The 15,487-nt window shown below is 43.0% G+C and overlaps 1 protein-coding gene across 1 annotated transcript in view; it reads left to right on the top strand.

Moving 5' to 3' along the window:
* LOC122540179 (dynein axonemal heavy chain 8-like) overlaps positions 1 to 15,487 on the top strand; it is a 1,258,818-nt gene that overhangs the window by 567,260 nt on the left and 676,071 nt on the right. The window lies entirely within an intron of this gene.

Here is a 15,487-nt window from a genome sequence, read left to right as displayed (position 1 = left end):
ACATTGGAAATTTGGAGAAAATTGATTTAAATGCAACTAAGGTTACTTGTTTTCTTTAGATTATTTGAAGTAACTATTTGGACAGACAAAGAGAACACAGTAAATATGATGGAAATAAATGTTTAGATGAAGTTTAGTAATATACTCAAGAGCATTCTACTTTCTGTATATATATATATATGAACAGTATATCTTCTAACTTTTGTGTGTTTTTAAATTGTGAACTGACATTAGAAATAACAGTTTTAAAACTGATGGTTTGCAATGATATTTTGAAAATCAAGTAACCTGACACTCATAAGCGTAATTTAGACAGCTGCTTGAAGAAACGGTGATTGAAGTTGATTGCAGATATACTGAAGCAGAGGGGTTCTGTACTCAGGTGGAGCTTTGGCTGGCAGCAAGAGCTTGATCGGTCTATGGATTACTGATCAGTTATCAATGACAATGGGTCTTTGCCTGCCAATAACTATGTGATGGATTGTCAGGTAAATGTACAACTTGGGATTTGGAACAACAAACAGACTACCAGGTCTCCATCAGCCAGGAGCTCTTTCTGTTCTTTGCAGTTAGCCAATTTAAACCTGTAGAAGACAGTTCATCTTTCCTTCAGCATTCTATCTTTTATACATAGAATACATAGAATACATAGAATACATAGAAGAATACAGCGCAGTACAGGCCCTTGGGCCCTCGATGTTGCGCCGATCCAAGCCCACCTAAACTACACTAACCCACTATCCTCCATATACCTATCCAATGCCCTCTTAAATGCCCATAAAGAGGGAGAGTCCACCACTGTTACTGGCAGGGCATTCCATGAACTAACGACTCGCTGAGTGAAGAACCTACCCCTAACATCAGTCCTATATCTACCCCCCCTTAATTTAAAGCTATGCCCCCTTGTAATACCCGACTCAATACGCGGGAAAAGGTTCATACTGTCGACCCTATCTAACCCCCTAATCATCTTGTACACCTCAATCAAGTCACCCCTAAACCTTCTTTTCTCTAGTGAAAACAGCCCCAAGTGCCTCAGTCTTTCCTCATACGATTTTCCTTCCATACCAGGCAACATCCTGGTAAACCTCCTCTGCACCCGTTCCAATGCCTCCACATCCTTCCTATAGTATGGCGACCAAAACTGCACACAATATTCCAGATGCGGCCGTACCAGAGTCTTATACAACTGCATCATGACCTCAGGACTCCGGAACTCAATTCCTCTACCAATAAAAGCCAGTACGCCATATGCCTTCCTCACCGCACTATTTACCTGGGTGGCAACTTTCAGAGATCTGTGTACATGGACACCAAGATCCCTCTGCTCATCCACACTACCAAGTATCCGACCATTAGCCCAGTACCCCATCTTTTTGTTATTCTTCCCAAAGTGAATCACCTCACACTTAGCTACATTGAATTCCATCTGCCACCTTTCTGCCCAGCTCTGCAGCTTCTCTATATCCTGCTGTAACCTGCCACATGCTTCCTCACTGTCAACAACTCCTCCGACTTTCGTGTCATCCGCAAACTTGCTCACCCAACCTTCTAACCCCTCTTCCAGGTCATTTATAAAAATGACAAACAGCAATGGTCCCAAAACAGATCCTTGCGGAACACCGCTAGTGACGGCACTCCATGAAGAAACTTTGCCATCAACTACTACCCTCTGTCTTCTTCCATCCAGCCAATTCCTAATCCAAACCTCCAACTCACCCTCAATGCCATATCTCCGTATTTTCTGCAGTAGCCTACCATGGGGAACCTTATCGAACGCCTTACTAAAATCCATATATACCACATCTACCGCTTTCCCCTCATCAACCTCCTTCGTCACCTTTTCAAAGAATTCAATAAGGTTTGTGAGGCACGACTTGCCCTTCACAAAACCATGCTGACTATCCTTGATCACATTATTCCTATCTAGATGTGCATAAATCCTATCCCTTACAATTCTCTCTAAGACTTTGCCCACAACAGAAGTGAGACTCACCGGCCTATAGTTACTAGGGCTATCCCTACTCCCCTTTTTGAACAAGGGAACCACATTTGCTATCCTCCAGTCTTCTGGGACTACTCCTGTAGACAAAGAGGACATAAAAATCAAGGCCAATGGCTCTGCAATCTCCTCCCTTGCTTCCCAGAGAATCCTAGGATAAATGCCATCAGGCCCAGGGGACTTATCTATTTTCACCTTTTCCAGGATTTCCAACACCTCTTCTCTACATACCTCAAAGCCATCCATTCTACTTATTTGTGCCTCAGTATTCTCATCGACAACAATGCCCTGTTCCTGAGTGAATACTGAAGAAAAGTATTCATTCAGTGTCTCCCCAATCTCTTCCGCCTCCACACGCAACTTCCCCCTACTATCCTTGACTGGACCTATTCCTACCCTAGTCATTCTTTTATTCCTAACATACCTATAGAAAGCCTTAGGGTTTTCCCTAATCCTATCTACTAAGGACCTTTCATGTCCCCTCCTTGCTGCTTTTAGCTCTCTCTTCAGGTCCTTCCTGGCTACCCTATAACTCTCAATCGCCCCAATTGAACCTTCACGTCTCATCTTGAGATAGGCCGCCCTCTTCCATTTAACAAGGGATTCCAATTCCTTATTAAACCACGGCTCCCTCGCACGACCCTTTCCTACCTGCCTGACAGGTACATAATTATCAAGGACACTCAATAGTTGCCCCTTGAACAAGTTCCACATATCATTTACACTCTTGCCTTGGAGTCTACTTTTCCAAGCCACACATCCTAAGTCATGCCTCACCGCATCATAATTTCCCTTACCCCAGCTATAATTCTTGCCCTGTAGTACACACTTATCCCTCTCCATCACGAGTGTAAAAATCACCGAATTATGGTCACTATCCCCAAAGTGCTCACCTACCTCTAATTCTAACACCTGGCCTGGTTCGTTACCCAGAACCAAATCCAGTATGGCCTCACCTCTTGTTGGCCTGTCTACATATTGTGTCAGGAAACTCTCCTGCACACATTGAACAAACACTGACCCATCTAACGAACTTGAGCTATAGTTTTCCCAATCAATATCAGGAAAGTTAAAGTCCCCCATAACAACCACCCTATTACTGTCACTCATCTCCTGAATCACCTTCCCAATCCTTTCTTCAATGATTCTAGGACTATTAGGAGGCCTGTAAAATACTCCTAACAGGGTGACCTCACCTTTCCTATTCCTAACCTCAGCCCAAACTACCTCAGATGGCAAGTCCTCATCCATCGTCCTTTCCACCGCTGTAATACTATCTTTGACAAGCAATGCCACACCTCCCCCTCTTTTACCCCCACCTCTGACCCTACTAAAACATTTAAATCCCGGAACCTGCAACAGCCAATCCTGTCCCTGTTCTAGCCATGTCTCCGTAATAGCCACAACATCGAAGTCCCAGGTACCAACCAACGCTGCAAGTTTTAATTGATAAGAGATCTTTTCTATGTGAACTACCTACCCTGTGCCTCTCGTAAATCAGTGAAAGCATTCTGAAAAGGAAGGCTGAGAAGAAACCTTCAGATCAGCAAGAAGAATCTCAATAGATCTTGGAATAAAGACTACTGAACAGCTTTCCCAGGTCTCCCTCCATCTATGTGTTCTTCTTTCCCCTTTTGTAACAAGATTAGCATTTTAAGTTGTCTGCTGATGTTTTATAACTGTTTACTGAAATAACTCCATGAAGGCTAGTATCCCATCAACAACACACCCTTGATTTACTGAAAACAAAAAATGCTGGAAATCTCAGCAATCAGGCATCTATGGAGAGACGGCAAGCTCACATTTTGAATCTAGATGATTCGTCATCAGAGCTGACATGAAATGTGGAGGGAATAGTATTCATGTAAGAGTAGCAGAGGTAGAGTGTTGGAAAAGAAGGGTGCTGACAGTGCAGATTAAATGATTGGAATTTGAGAATGGCAAAATAATGGTGTCCAACTGTCGAACTGAAAAGAACACACAGTCCCAGTAGGTGGGAAAGGGGAGAGAGGACCTGGTTACAGAGAATGTAACAAATAAAGCTAAAAGAAAGGGCAGAAATGGGAGTGAGTTCACAACCTGAAGGTGTTGAACTCCATATTACATCCAGTAGGTTGTAAAGTGCATTGTCTGAAGATGAGATGTTGTTCCTCCAGTGATTCGCTAGAGGAATTCAGCATGCTGAGGACAAACAAGTGGGCATGCGAGCAGGATGCTTTGTTAAAATGACCGGTTACATGAAGGTTGGGGTCATGCTTGAACATGGACCAGAGGTGTTCTGCACATTCGTCACCCTGTCTGCGTTTAGTTTCTCCAGTGTTGAGTAGGCCACACTAGGTGCAGAGCATTCAATAGATCAGATTGGAGGATGTACAGGTGAAATACTGCTTCACCTGTCAAGACTGTTTTTAGGTCCTGGGATGGTGAGCAGGTTGAGGTGGAGGGGCAAGTGTTACACCTTCTGCAGTTACATGAGAAGTGGGTTGGTATTGGTGGTCATCGAGGAATGGACTACAGTGTCCAGGAGCGAATGGTTCCTGCAAAGTACAGACAGGCGAGTAAGGCCAAGATGTGTTTGGTGGTGCCGTTCTCCTGGACTTGTCTGAAATGGCAGAGGATGATCCTTGGAATGTGAAGGCTGGTGGAATGAAAAGTGAGAACAAGTGGGACGCAATCACACTGTTCTAAGTGATGGGAAGGAGCAAGGGTGGAAGCTTGGGTGATAGGTCAAATGCGGTTGAGGGCCTTGTCAACCATCTTGGGCAGGAAACCAAAGTTTTGGAAGACCGAAGCCATGTCAACAGTGCTGTTTTGGAAGGTGGCATCATCGAAACATATATGACATAGGCAAAGGAACTGAGAGAATGGGATGGAATCCTTCCAGGCTGTGGGATGGGAAAAGCTATAGTCAGGCAGCTATGGAAACCAGTGGCTTTGTAGTTGGTGGCAGTAGACAGTTTATTCTCTGAAGTGGAGATGGAGAGGCCTAAGGAGTGAAAGGAAATGTCTGATATGGACCATGTGAAAGTTATAGAGTGGTGGAAGTTGGCCTGTTGAAGAGTGTGGCACTAGAAAAGCACAGTCGGTCAAGCAGCTTCCGAGGAGCAGGAGAGTTGACATTTTGAGCATAAGAGGTAAAAACAATGACTGCAGATGCTGGAAACCAGATTCTGGATCAGTGGTGCTGGAAGAGCACAGCAGTTCAGGCAGCATCCAAGGAGCTTCGAAATCGACGTTTCGGGTAAAAGCCCTTCATCAGGAATAAGCCCTTCATCAGGGTGAAGATCATAATTCCTGATAAAGGGCTTATGATCGAAACGTGAATTCTCCAGCTCCTCTGATGCTGCCTGACCAGCTGGGCATTTCCAACACCACACTTGTCAACTCTGATCTCCATCATCTGCAGTGCTCTCTCTCTCCTCCTTTATTTACATGTGCATAGTATATGACACTGACTCAGCGAACACAACCATGTCCTTGAGTGAGTAGACTCCTTATCACTCCTGTTATATCTGTCATCCGGGACTCGTGATTGGATGAGGTTAACAGTCCCAATCAGGGAATCATATTCTACAAAATCTGTCTGGCTGTCGTCATTGCAATCACTAGATCCCTGCCCCTCTAAAACCCGTTCTTTTTCCTGTAGTTTCTCCTCGAATACTGGCAGCATGAACTAGACCATAGCTTGCCTCTTTTGCTAGCGTGCCTCAAACGGTGAAGCTGGCAAGGCTGAGATGTCTGCTGAATCCATTAGGTCCTCAGAGATTTCTTTGATGCACGGTGCAGTGGGTTCTGATAGCCTTGTCGGATATTCTGAGGGGCAGGTATGTTTTGCTTCTGCCCTTTTGCAAAGTTGCAGATTTTATGTAGTCCACTGCTTGTTTAGGACCACCTCACCTACCCAAACTTTGTATGTCATGGGACCTGACCTTGCTTCGACCATGCCTCTTACCCATGAAGGGCCATTCCCATGGTTTCAGTACCAAACTGCATCCCCGGAAGTAAACTGCACCTCTCACTTAGCAGAGTTTTGTTTCTGGAATTGGTGTTCTTGATGTCATTTTATCCTTCCCTCTAGGTCCGGGAAGATCAGATTTAATAGGAGTTTTCTCCCATCAGCAACTCTGCTGGAGCTATCCCTGTAATTTCATGAGTGGTGGTCCTTTAATCAAAGAGGAATCAAGTCAGTTTGTTATCAAGTGAAGCTGTAGGCTGTTTCTTTTAACCTCCCTTTGAAGTTTGGACTGCTCTTTCCACCAGACCATTGGACAAGGGATGGCATGGAGCTGCCCTCATATACTAAATTCCAATTCCCAGCTGGTAAACGATGGTCTGTTGTCTGTGACAAATGTTACGACACAGGTAAACCCTCCTGCTTAATTCAAACCAGAAAGGATTTATCCCGTGCAGTAATCTGTGAAAATCCGAGAGGCCAAGAACTATTTAAAGTAAAAATTAACAACTTTATTTTTGAAAATATAACAGAGAATAATTAACTAACAACTATTTACAACTCCTTTCCTCTCACCTTTTATCTTCCCTTTTATAATACTAGTCCAATAGAATGGCCCAATTAAGATTTACCAAAAATTCAAGTTTTCAAAACCAGCTAGCTGTTGAATCATCTATTTGGATCTTCCTCTATCTTCTCTTCTTTGTAAGGATTACGCTTCACAGGTCACAGATCGATAAAGGTACCTTTAAGCGAGCTATTTTTTGGGCAGTCTCTACATGTTCATGGCAATTCTCCCCTCAACTGTTAAATTTTCCCCAGTCTATACCCCCCAAAGCATTGGATTCTGGCTTTTAAGATTGTCAATATATTAATTTCAAACTTAATTGGAGTTTGGTAATTTTTGGGGGTATAATTTAAACTGATTGGCCTAATTCGAATCAGTTTGTCATTTCCAGGTAACCCAGCTAATTTAGCTTTTGACCAAGTGTTACATTGTTACCTTATTGAGAACACTTGGTATTGTCAGGTATTTCTGCTGGACTTTAATTCTCTTAAAGGTATAGTACACCCACATTTTTATAACACCTCCCCTCTTAAGAAAAAAATGAACCATCATAATGAAAAGATGGCTTCATTGTTTTTTCTCTATTCTTTAAAAATATTACGCTAACATACAGATAACTTTAAGTTCACCTTAACTTCTTCCCATATAACTGTCTATATGTATATAGCATTAAATGAAGACAAATCTCATCTAAACTTTATCAGTTAAATCCATGATAACGCATCTGTGTTTGCATTCTTAGGACCCACAAAGTGTGCAATTTTAAAATTAGAAGTATGCAACATAAGACTCCCAATGAAATAGTCTCATATTCTTGTCTTTAAAGCGTTCTAGGAATGTAAGCGGGTTGTGATCTGTGTACACAATCGTCTCCGACACATTGTTCATGACATATACATTAAAATATTGCAAGGCCAGGACCAAACTCAGTAATTCGTGGAGTATTTCCTTTGTTGGATATTGATCTTCTTCGAAAAGTAACCAACTGGCAGTTCAATCCCATCCTCATCTTCCTGTAGGAGTACAGCTCCAACTCCAATGTCACCAGCATCAATGGCAACATTAAAAGGTTTGAAAAGTTTGGTATACCTAAAACTGGTTTGGTGATTAATATTGATTTCAGATGATTGAATGCCTCCTGGCATTGTTCTGTCCACCGAAACTTTGTGTTCTTTTTCAGCAAACTGATTAATGGTACCACGACACTGCTGAAGTTTGGAACAAACTTCTGATAGAATCTGCTGAGTTCTAAGAATCAAAGCACCTCTTCTTCGAGGTTGGTTGTGGAAGTTCTTTAATGGCCTTCGTCTTTGCGTTCCATAGGGTCAACCTTCCATGACCAATGTAATGTCCCAAGAACATCACCTCTGCTTTTGTGGATTCGATTCTATTTAAGTTTATCACCAGTTTTGCCTCCAATAGTCGTTCAAAGAACTCTGCCAACTGTACCATGTGATTTTTCCAGGACTTACTAAAGATCACTACATCATCCAAATAGACTGCACAGTTTGTTAACCCAGCCACAACTCTGTTCTTGAGTCTTTGGAATGTGGCAATTGCATTCTTCATTCCAAAAGGCATCACTTTAAACTGATATAACCTATTTGAGGTTACAAACGCAGTAATTTCTTTCGCCGTCTATGATAAAGGTACCTGCCAGTAACCACACATTAAGTCCAACTTGGCGATGTAACTGGCTTCTGGATTAGTGATGCTGGAAGAGCACAGCAGTTCAGGCAGCATCCAAGGAGCTTTGAAATCAACGTTTCGGGCAAAAGCCCTTCATCAGGAATAAAGGCAGTGCGCCTGGAGCGTGGAGAGATAAGCTAGAGGAGGGTGGGGGTGGGGAGAAAGTAGTATAAAGTACAATGGGTGAGTGGGGGAGGGGTTGAAGGTGATAGGTCAGGGAGGAGAGGGTGGAGTGGATAGGTGGAAAAGGAGATAGGCAGGTAGGACCTCGATGTAACTGGCTTATCCTATTTTCTCAATGCAGTCCTCCAATCAAGGAATTGGATATGAGTCCGATTTTGTAACAGCGTTGACCTTCCAATAATCCGTGGAGAATCGTTGAGTCCTGTCCGGTTTGGGAACTAAGATGATCGACAAACTCCACTCATTCTGGCTTGGCTCGATGATATCCTCATCAAGCATGGCCTCCACCTGGACCTGTCTGGTTTTGAAAGAATTATGCTGATAGAGATGTTGTTTTATCAGAACAGTATTCCCTACATCTACTTCATGTATAATAGCATTAGTCCTCCCCATCTGATTCTTACAGATGTCCTTATACTGCAGTAACAAATCTTTCACCTGCACTCTATGCTCCTGAGACACTTTGCTTACAAACCGATCCCACTCCTCAGGGACTTCATCATTTTTTAATCTATTTTGAGGCACCTCAAAATCCATATCATCTAAATTTAATCCCTCACTCTGCAGGGCAATAACTAATACCTGTTTCTCCAGTTCCTTCTCTCCAGTATAATACGGTTTCAACATGTTCACACGACATACCGATATCTTTTTTCTCTATCTGGCATTTTTACTAGATAGTTCACCTGACTCAACTTTTTTCAATTTGATAGGGACCACTAAACCTGGCTTTGAAGTGATCTTCTATCATTGGTAACAGTACTAGCACATCATCCCCTTGGGAAAACGTCAGAGTCTCAGAGCTTTTATCTGCCATCTGCTTCATTCTATACACTGCCCTCTTTAGGTGCTGTTTAGCTAACTCACCTACTCTATTTAATCTCTCCTTCACCTCCAATACATAATCTAAGTGTGAGATCTCCGACTTTGGTCCTGTCAATTTTTCTTTAATTTCAAAGGGCCTCTCACTTCATGCCCGAATATTAACTTGAAGGAAGTGAACTGAGTCGATTCATTTGGGGCATCTCTAATGACAAACAATACGAAGGGGATACCTTTATCCCAATCATTCAGGCAATCCTGACATGGTCTTCAAGGTCTGAAGTCACCTTTCTAAAGCTCGCTGGGATTTGGGATGATAGCACTGGATTTAAAGTTCTGTATACCTAAGCTATCCATAACCTCCTTAAACAGCCTAGGATTAAAATTTGACCCTTCATCCGACTGAATTTCTCTGGGTAGCCCATACCGTGTGAAGAAAGTTACTAACTCATCTACCTTTTTTTTGCCTTGATACTCCCTAATGGAATTGCCTCTGGAAATCTGGTAGACACATCCATTCTGGTTAACAAGTACTGGGTCCCACTTTTAATTCTCGGGAGGGAACCTGCACAATCAGTTATAACCCGCATGAAAGGTTTTTTAAATGCGGGAATTGGCAATAAATGTGCTGGTTTTATTACTACCTGTGGCTTAGCTACCATTTGGCATGTATGACATGTACAGCAATAGTTAACCATATCCTTGTGCATTCCAGGAGAATAAAAAATGTTTTTATACCTTCACCTAAGTCTTTTTTACCCCGAGGTGACCTCCTACAGATAGTTAATGTGCTACCTGTCACACTTCCTGTCTGTGTGCTACCGACAACACTGTTTGGTGCACTTCAGCCCATTTGTCCTCTGCACTAACCTGCCATGGTTTTATGGATTCTATCTTTCAGATACTGACCTTCCAGTATATCCTCTGCCTCCTTTTCGGAGTATGCATCCACATTTATCACCTTGTCTTGCTGTTGCAAGTCTCTTAGCCTTTCAGGAATAAACACTTTTGTCTGGCCTTCTGCCTGTTCAGGTTTTTCCTGCACTATTACATCAAACAGGGTATCGACTAACTGAACCTCAACTCCTTTATCTTTCACTTTACTTTTCGCTTCATGCTGTGACTAATGATAGTGGGATTTGGTTGCCCCACTGTCTGGGAAAATACCAGGATATTTCTGTTTTTAACTCCTGAGTTTCTTGGTCTTCCTTGGGCTTCTCCATTACAAGGGGTGTCACTCCCACCACGGATCCTGCCAAATCATCTCCAAGTACAAACTGATTTCCTGGAACTGACATTCTGTCAATCACTCTCCCTGTAACTTCCCCAGTCTTGAGTTGGCACTCCAACCTGATCTTACACAAGGGAGTGCTAAATTTCTGTCCATCTATCCACAAATTACCACACTCTAGGGTAACAGATCAGAAAGAGTGCATATTCATTCATCTCTTACTATCAGTGACTGGTTAGATCCTGTATTTCTCAAAAATTATAACTTCCTCTCCTTCTCCCCCTGTTTGTTCTGAGTAAAGTTTACCCACAGAGACAAATTCTTTGTAGAGACCAGATACTAATTCCATATCCAGCTCCTGCCTAGGCTCTGCAATCTCCTGTAGCTCCTCAGCTCTTCTTAGGGTCTCCTTTACTAATTTCATGAATCCCTTTCTTTAATGACCAGCACTGTGACTTTACTTGTCCCATTTTACCACAGTGGAAACACCTGAGGCCACTTGGGTTTCCTTTTTATCCTGTGGTAAATTCTTACCAGTGCTCTCTACTCTTGATTTCGCAGTGTAGGATCTCCCCTTCTCCCAACTTCTATTCCTCATGTGATGAAATTCTGGCTGGAAGCTTGTCTTTTGCACCGACATGTACTCATCTGCTAATTCTGCTGCCCTTCCCATTTCCTGAACTTTCTGTTCCTCTACGTGAATTCTTACAATCTCTGGAAGTGAGTTTTTAAACTCCTCCAGCAGAATAATCTCTCGTAGAGCCTCAAAGGTCTTATCTATTTTGAAAGTATGCACCCATCTATCAAAATGACTATATTTAATTTTTTCGAACTCAACATAAGTCTGACCTGGTTCCTTCTTTATGTTTCTGAACTGCTGCCTGTACGCTTCTGGTACCAATTCATAAGTACTTAAAATAGCGAGTTTAACCTCTTCATAGTATCCTGACCCCTCAATTGACAGTGCAGAAAATACCTCACTATACTAAATTCAAATTTGATTGGAGTTTGGTAATTTTAGGGGTATAACTTAAACTAGTTGTCCTAATTCAAATCTGTTTTGTCATTCCGAGGCAACCCAGCTAACCTAGCTTTCAACCAAGTGTTACATTGTTACTTTATTGAGAACACTTGGTGCTGTCACGTAGTTCTGCTAGCTTTTAACTCTCTTAAAGGTACAATCACCCACATCTTCATGACACCAACACCTTTGGGAGTCGGTGTATTGCAAAATGTGTGTGTAGTTTTTCAATCTTCACCCTATGTTTGAAGAATGAACTCTATGCACATCCAGAGTCTAGATTAGAGTCTGGAAAAGCACTACAGGTCAGGCAGCATCTGAGGAGCAGGAAAATCGACATTTTGGGCAAAAGCCCTTCATCAAGAATAGCTGATGAAAGGCTTTTGTCCGAAACGTCGAAGGGGGCGGGGCTATGGGAAAGGTAGCTGAGAGTGTGACAGGTAGATGGAGGTTGGGGTAATGGTGATAGGTCAGAGAGGAGGGTGGAGCAGATAGGTGGGAAGGAAGATGGATAGGTAGGACAAGTCATGAGGGTGGTCCCAAGTTGGAAGGTTGGAACTTGGATAAGATGAGGGAAGGGGAAATGAGGAAACTGGTGAAATCCACATTGATGCCGTGTGGTTGGAGGGTCCCAAGGCAGAAGATGAGGCATTCTTCCTCCAGGTTAGAGTGTGGCGATGGAGGAAGCCCAAGACCTGCATGTCCTTGATGGAGTAGGGAGTTAAAGTGGGAGGGCGTGTTCAACACTATGGGCAATTTCACATGGTCAATTCACCTAACCTGCACATCTTTGGATTGTGGGAAGAAATCGGAGCACCCAGAGGAAACCCACACAGACAGTCGCCCAAGGCTGGAATTAAACCCGGGTCCCTGGTGCTGTGAGGCAGCAGTGATAACCACTAAGCCTCTCTGCTGCCCCTGTTATTTGTAAAGTCTGGTTAAGAACTATTTAGCATCACTCAGTGCTTCAATTTTATTATATAGTGAATCCAGTGATGGCAAGACTGATTTGGTTTTATTTCTATCTCTGTGTCATAACACAGGACCAGAGGTCTACTCTATTATTAGAGAAAGCTGCCTCGTGATAGTTTAACCTGAAGCTGACTCAGGTAAGGGGTAAGGTTGTGAAGGAAGGACCTTTATCACAACTGAGAGAATAATTGAACCTCTGCTGTTGGTATGACTTTGTTTCATAAAACAGCCATCCAGCCAACTGAGCTATCTGAACCTCTCTGTTTTTTTTCTGATCTATATTAATGATGTAGAACTTGGTGTTCAGATAACAGTTTCAAAGATTGCATATGACACTAAATTTAGAAAATTGTAAACTGTGGTTCTGTGATTGGTAGTTCCAAAGACATTTGATATTGAAAGGATATATAAATCAGCAAAGAATGATTAAAGAATTAATAAAGAGGAAAAGGAATAGAATATGAGAAAACTTAGCCAGAAATAATAAAAAACAGAAAGGGTTACTATAAATATTTTGAGTACAAACAGTTAACAAAGTGAATGGTGATCCAGTGAGACTAGAAATTTGATCATGAAAAATAAAGAGATGGCAGATGAAGTTTGCATTAGTATTCATTACATTGGATACAAAAGCAAGCTAGGAGGACTTAGAAATCAAGACATGGATGGTGGGAAAGGCAGAGAAAGTAATTAATAAAGCATACACCACCCTCAACTTTATTAATAGGGCATCGAGTACAAGAGTGATGTTGAATTTACATAAGATACTTCGTAGGTCTCCACTGGAGTGTTCTACGCACTACTGTCTGCCACATTGTTAGCATGCCAGAATCATACGAAATGTTAAAGTTTTTTTTCAAAATATGACAATACTCCAATTTACCTGACTTTCAGACCAAGGTTGATAGCTTTGGAGTGTTTGTTGAGTCTTTTTTGGAGAGTTTTGGACCAGAGTACAAAATCTTAGAGTAGGGACTACTTAAAACAGAAATAAAGAGGCATTTCTTATCTCAGTGAGTAGATAGTCCATGGAATTCTTTACCACAGAAGCTTCTGAGTTAAGAATATTCAAGGTAGAGAAAGAAATAGAGTGTGGTATAGCCGGTCAGGCAGCATCCGAAGGGCAGGAGACTTGACGTTTCAGGCATAAGCCCTTCGCCTGGAATGAGGCTTGTGGGCCAGGGGGCTGAGAGATAAATGGGAGCGGGGTGAGGCTGGGGGTAAGGTAGCTGGGAATGTGATAGGTAGATGAAAGTGGGGTGAAAGTGATAGATCAGAGAAGGGGGTGGAACAGATAGTTGGGAAGGAAGATAGACACGTAGGACCATTCCAAGTGCCAACTCGCGGACACCTCCTCCTACTGCCCCCTCGCCACAAACTCATCTCCCATCACCAAGCCATCATCTCCCAGACTCCAAACCTCATCACTTCTGAGGATCTCCCATCCACAGCCTCCAACCTCAGTCCAGAAACCCTGCACCACCCGATTCTATCTCCGACCCAAAATCCTCAAACCTGACAGCCCCAGTCGACTCAGCATCTCCGCCTGCTCCTGCCTCACCAAACATATCTCTGCATACCTTGACACCATCCTGTTCCCCTTAGTCCAGGAACTGCCCACCTACCTTTGGGACACCATCCATGCCCTCCACCTCCTCCATAACTTACATTTCCCCAGCCCACAACACCTTATCTTCATCATGGAATTCCAATCCCTATACACATCTTTCCACCATGATGAAGGCCTCCAAGCCCTACTTTTCTTCCTCTCACGCCAACCCAACCAGTTCCCTTCCACTGAAAGTCTCATTCAACTGGCTGAATTGATCCTCACCCTCAATAACTTCTCCTCCCAATCCTCCCACTTCCTCCAGACCAAAGAGGTAGCCATGGGTACCCGCGTGGGACCCAGCTATGCCTGCCTCTTCAGCGAGTATGTGGGACAATTCATCTTCCGTTCCACCAGCACCATTCCCCACCTTTTCCTCTGCCATATCGATGACTACATCAGTGCTACCTCATGCTCCCACGAGGAGCTTGAACAGCCCATCAATTTCACAAACAATAGACAATAGACAATAGGTGCATACTGCCCTTCGAGCCTGCACCACCATTCAATATGATCATGGCTGATCATCCTTAATCAGTATCCTCTTACTGCCTTATCTCCATAACCCTTGATTCCACTATCATTGAGAGCTCTATCCAACTCTTTCTTAAATGAATCCAGAGACTGGGCCTCCACTGCCCTCTGGGGCAGAGCAGTCCACACAGCCACCACTCTCTGGGTGAAGAAGTTTCTCCTCATCTCTGTCCTAAATGGTCTACCCGGTATTTTTAAGCTGTGTCCTCTGGTTCGGCACTCACCCATCAGCGGAAACATGCTTACTGCTTCCAGAGTGTCCAATCCTTTAATAATCTTATTTGTCTCAATCAGATCCCCTCTCAGTCTTCTAAACTCAAGGGTATACAAGCCCAGTCGCTCAAGTCTTTCAGCGTAAGGTAGTCCCGCCATTCCAGGAATTGACTTCGTGAACCTATGCTGCACTCCCTAAATAGCCAGAATGTCTTTCCTCAAATTTGGAGACCAGAACTGCACACAGTACTCCAGGTGTGGTCTCACCAGGGTTCTGTACAGCTGCAGAAGAAGCTCTTTGCTTCTATACTCAATCCCTCTTGTAATGAAGGCCAGCATGCTATTAGCCTTCTTCACTACCTGTTGTACCAGCATGCTTACCTTCATTGACTGGTGTACAAGAACACCCAGATCTCTTTGTACTGACCCTTTACCTAAATTGATTCCATTGAGGTAGTAATCTGCCTTCCTGTTCTTGCCACCAAAGTGGATAACCATACATTTATCCACATTAAACTGCATCTGCCATGCATCTGACCACTCACCTAACCTGTCCAGGTCACCCTGTAATCTCCTAACATCCTCCTCACATTTCTCCCTGCCCACCCAGCTTAGTATCATCAGCAAATTTGCTAATGTTATTACTAATACCATCTTCTATATCATTAACATATATTGTAAAAAGCTGCAG

This window comes from Chiloscyllium plagiosum, unplaced genomic scaffold, assembly GCF_037043375.1.
Source record: "Chiloscyllium plagiosum isolate Xiang-an unplaced genomic scaffold, Cpla_swu_hap1 HiC_scaffold_3, whole genome shotgun sequence".
NCBI lineage: Eukaryota > Metazoa > Chordata > Chondrichthyes > Orectolobiformes > Hemiscylliidae > Chiloscyllium > Chiloscyllium plagiosum.
Note: the sequence above shows the minus strand (reverse complement) of the source record. Positions and strands in the feature narration are given on the sequence as shown.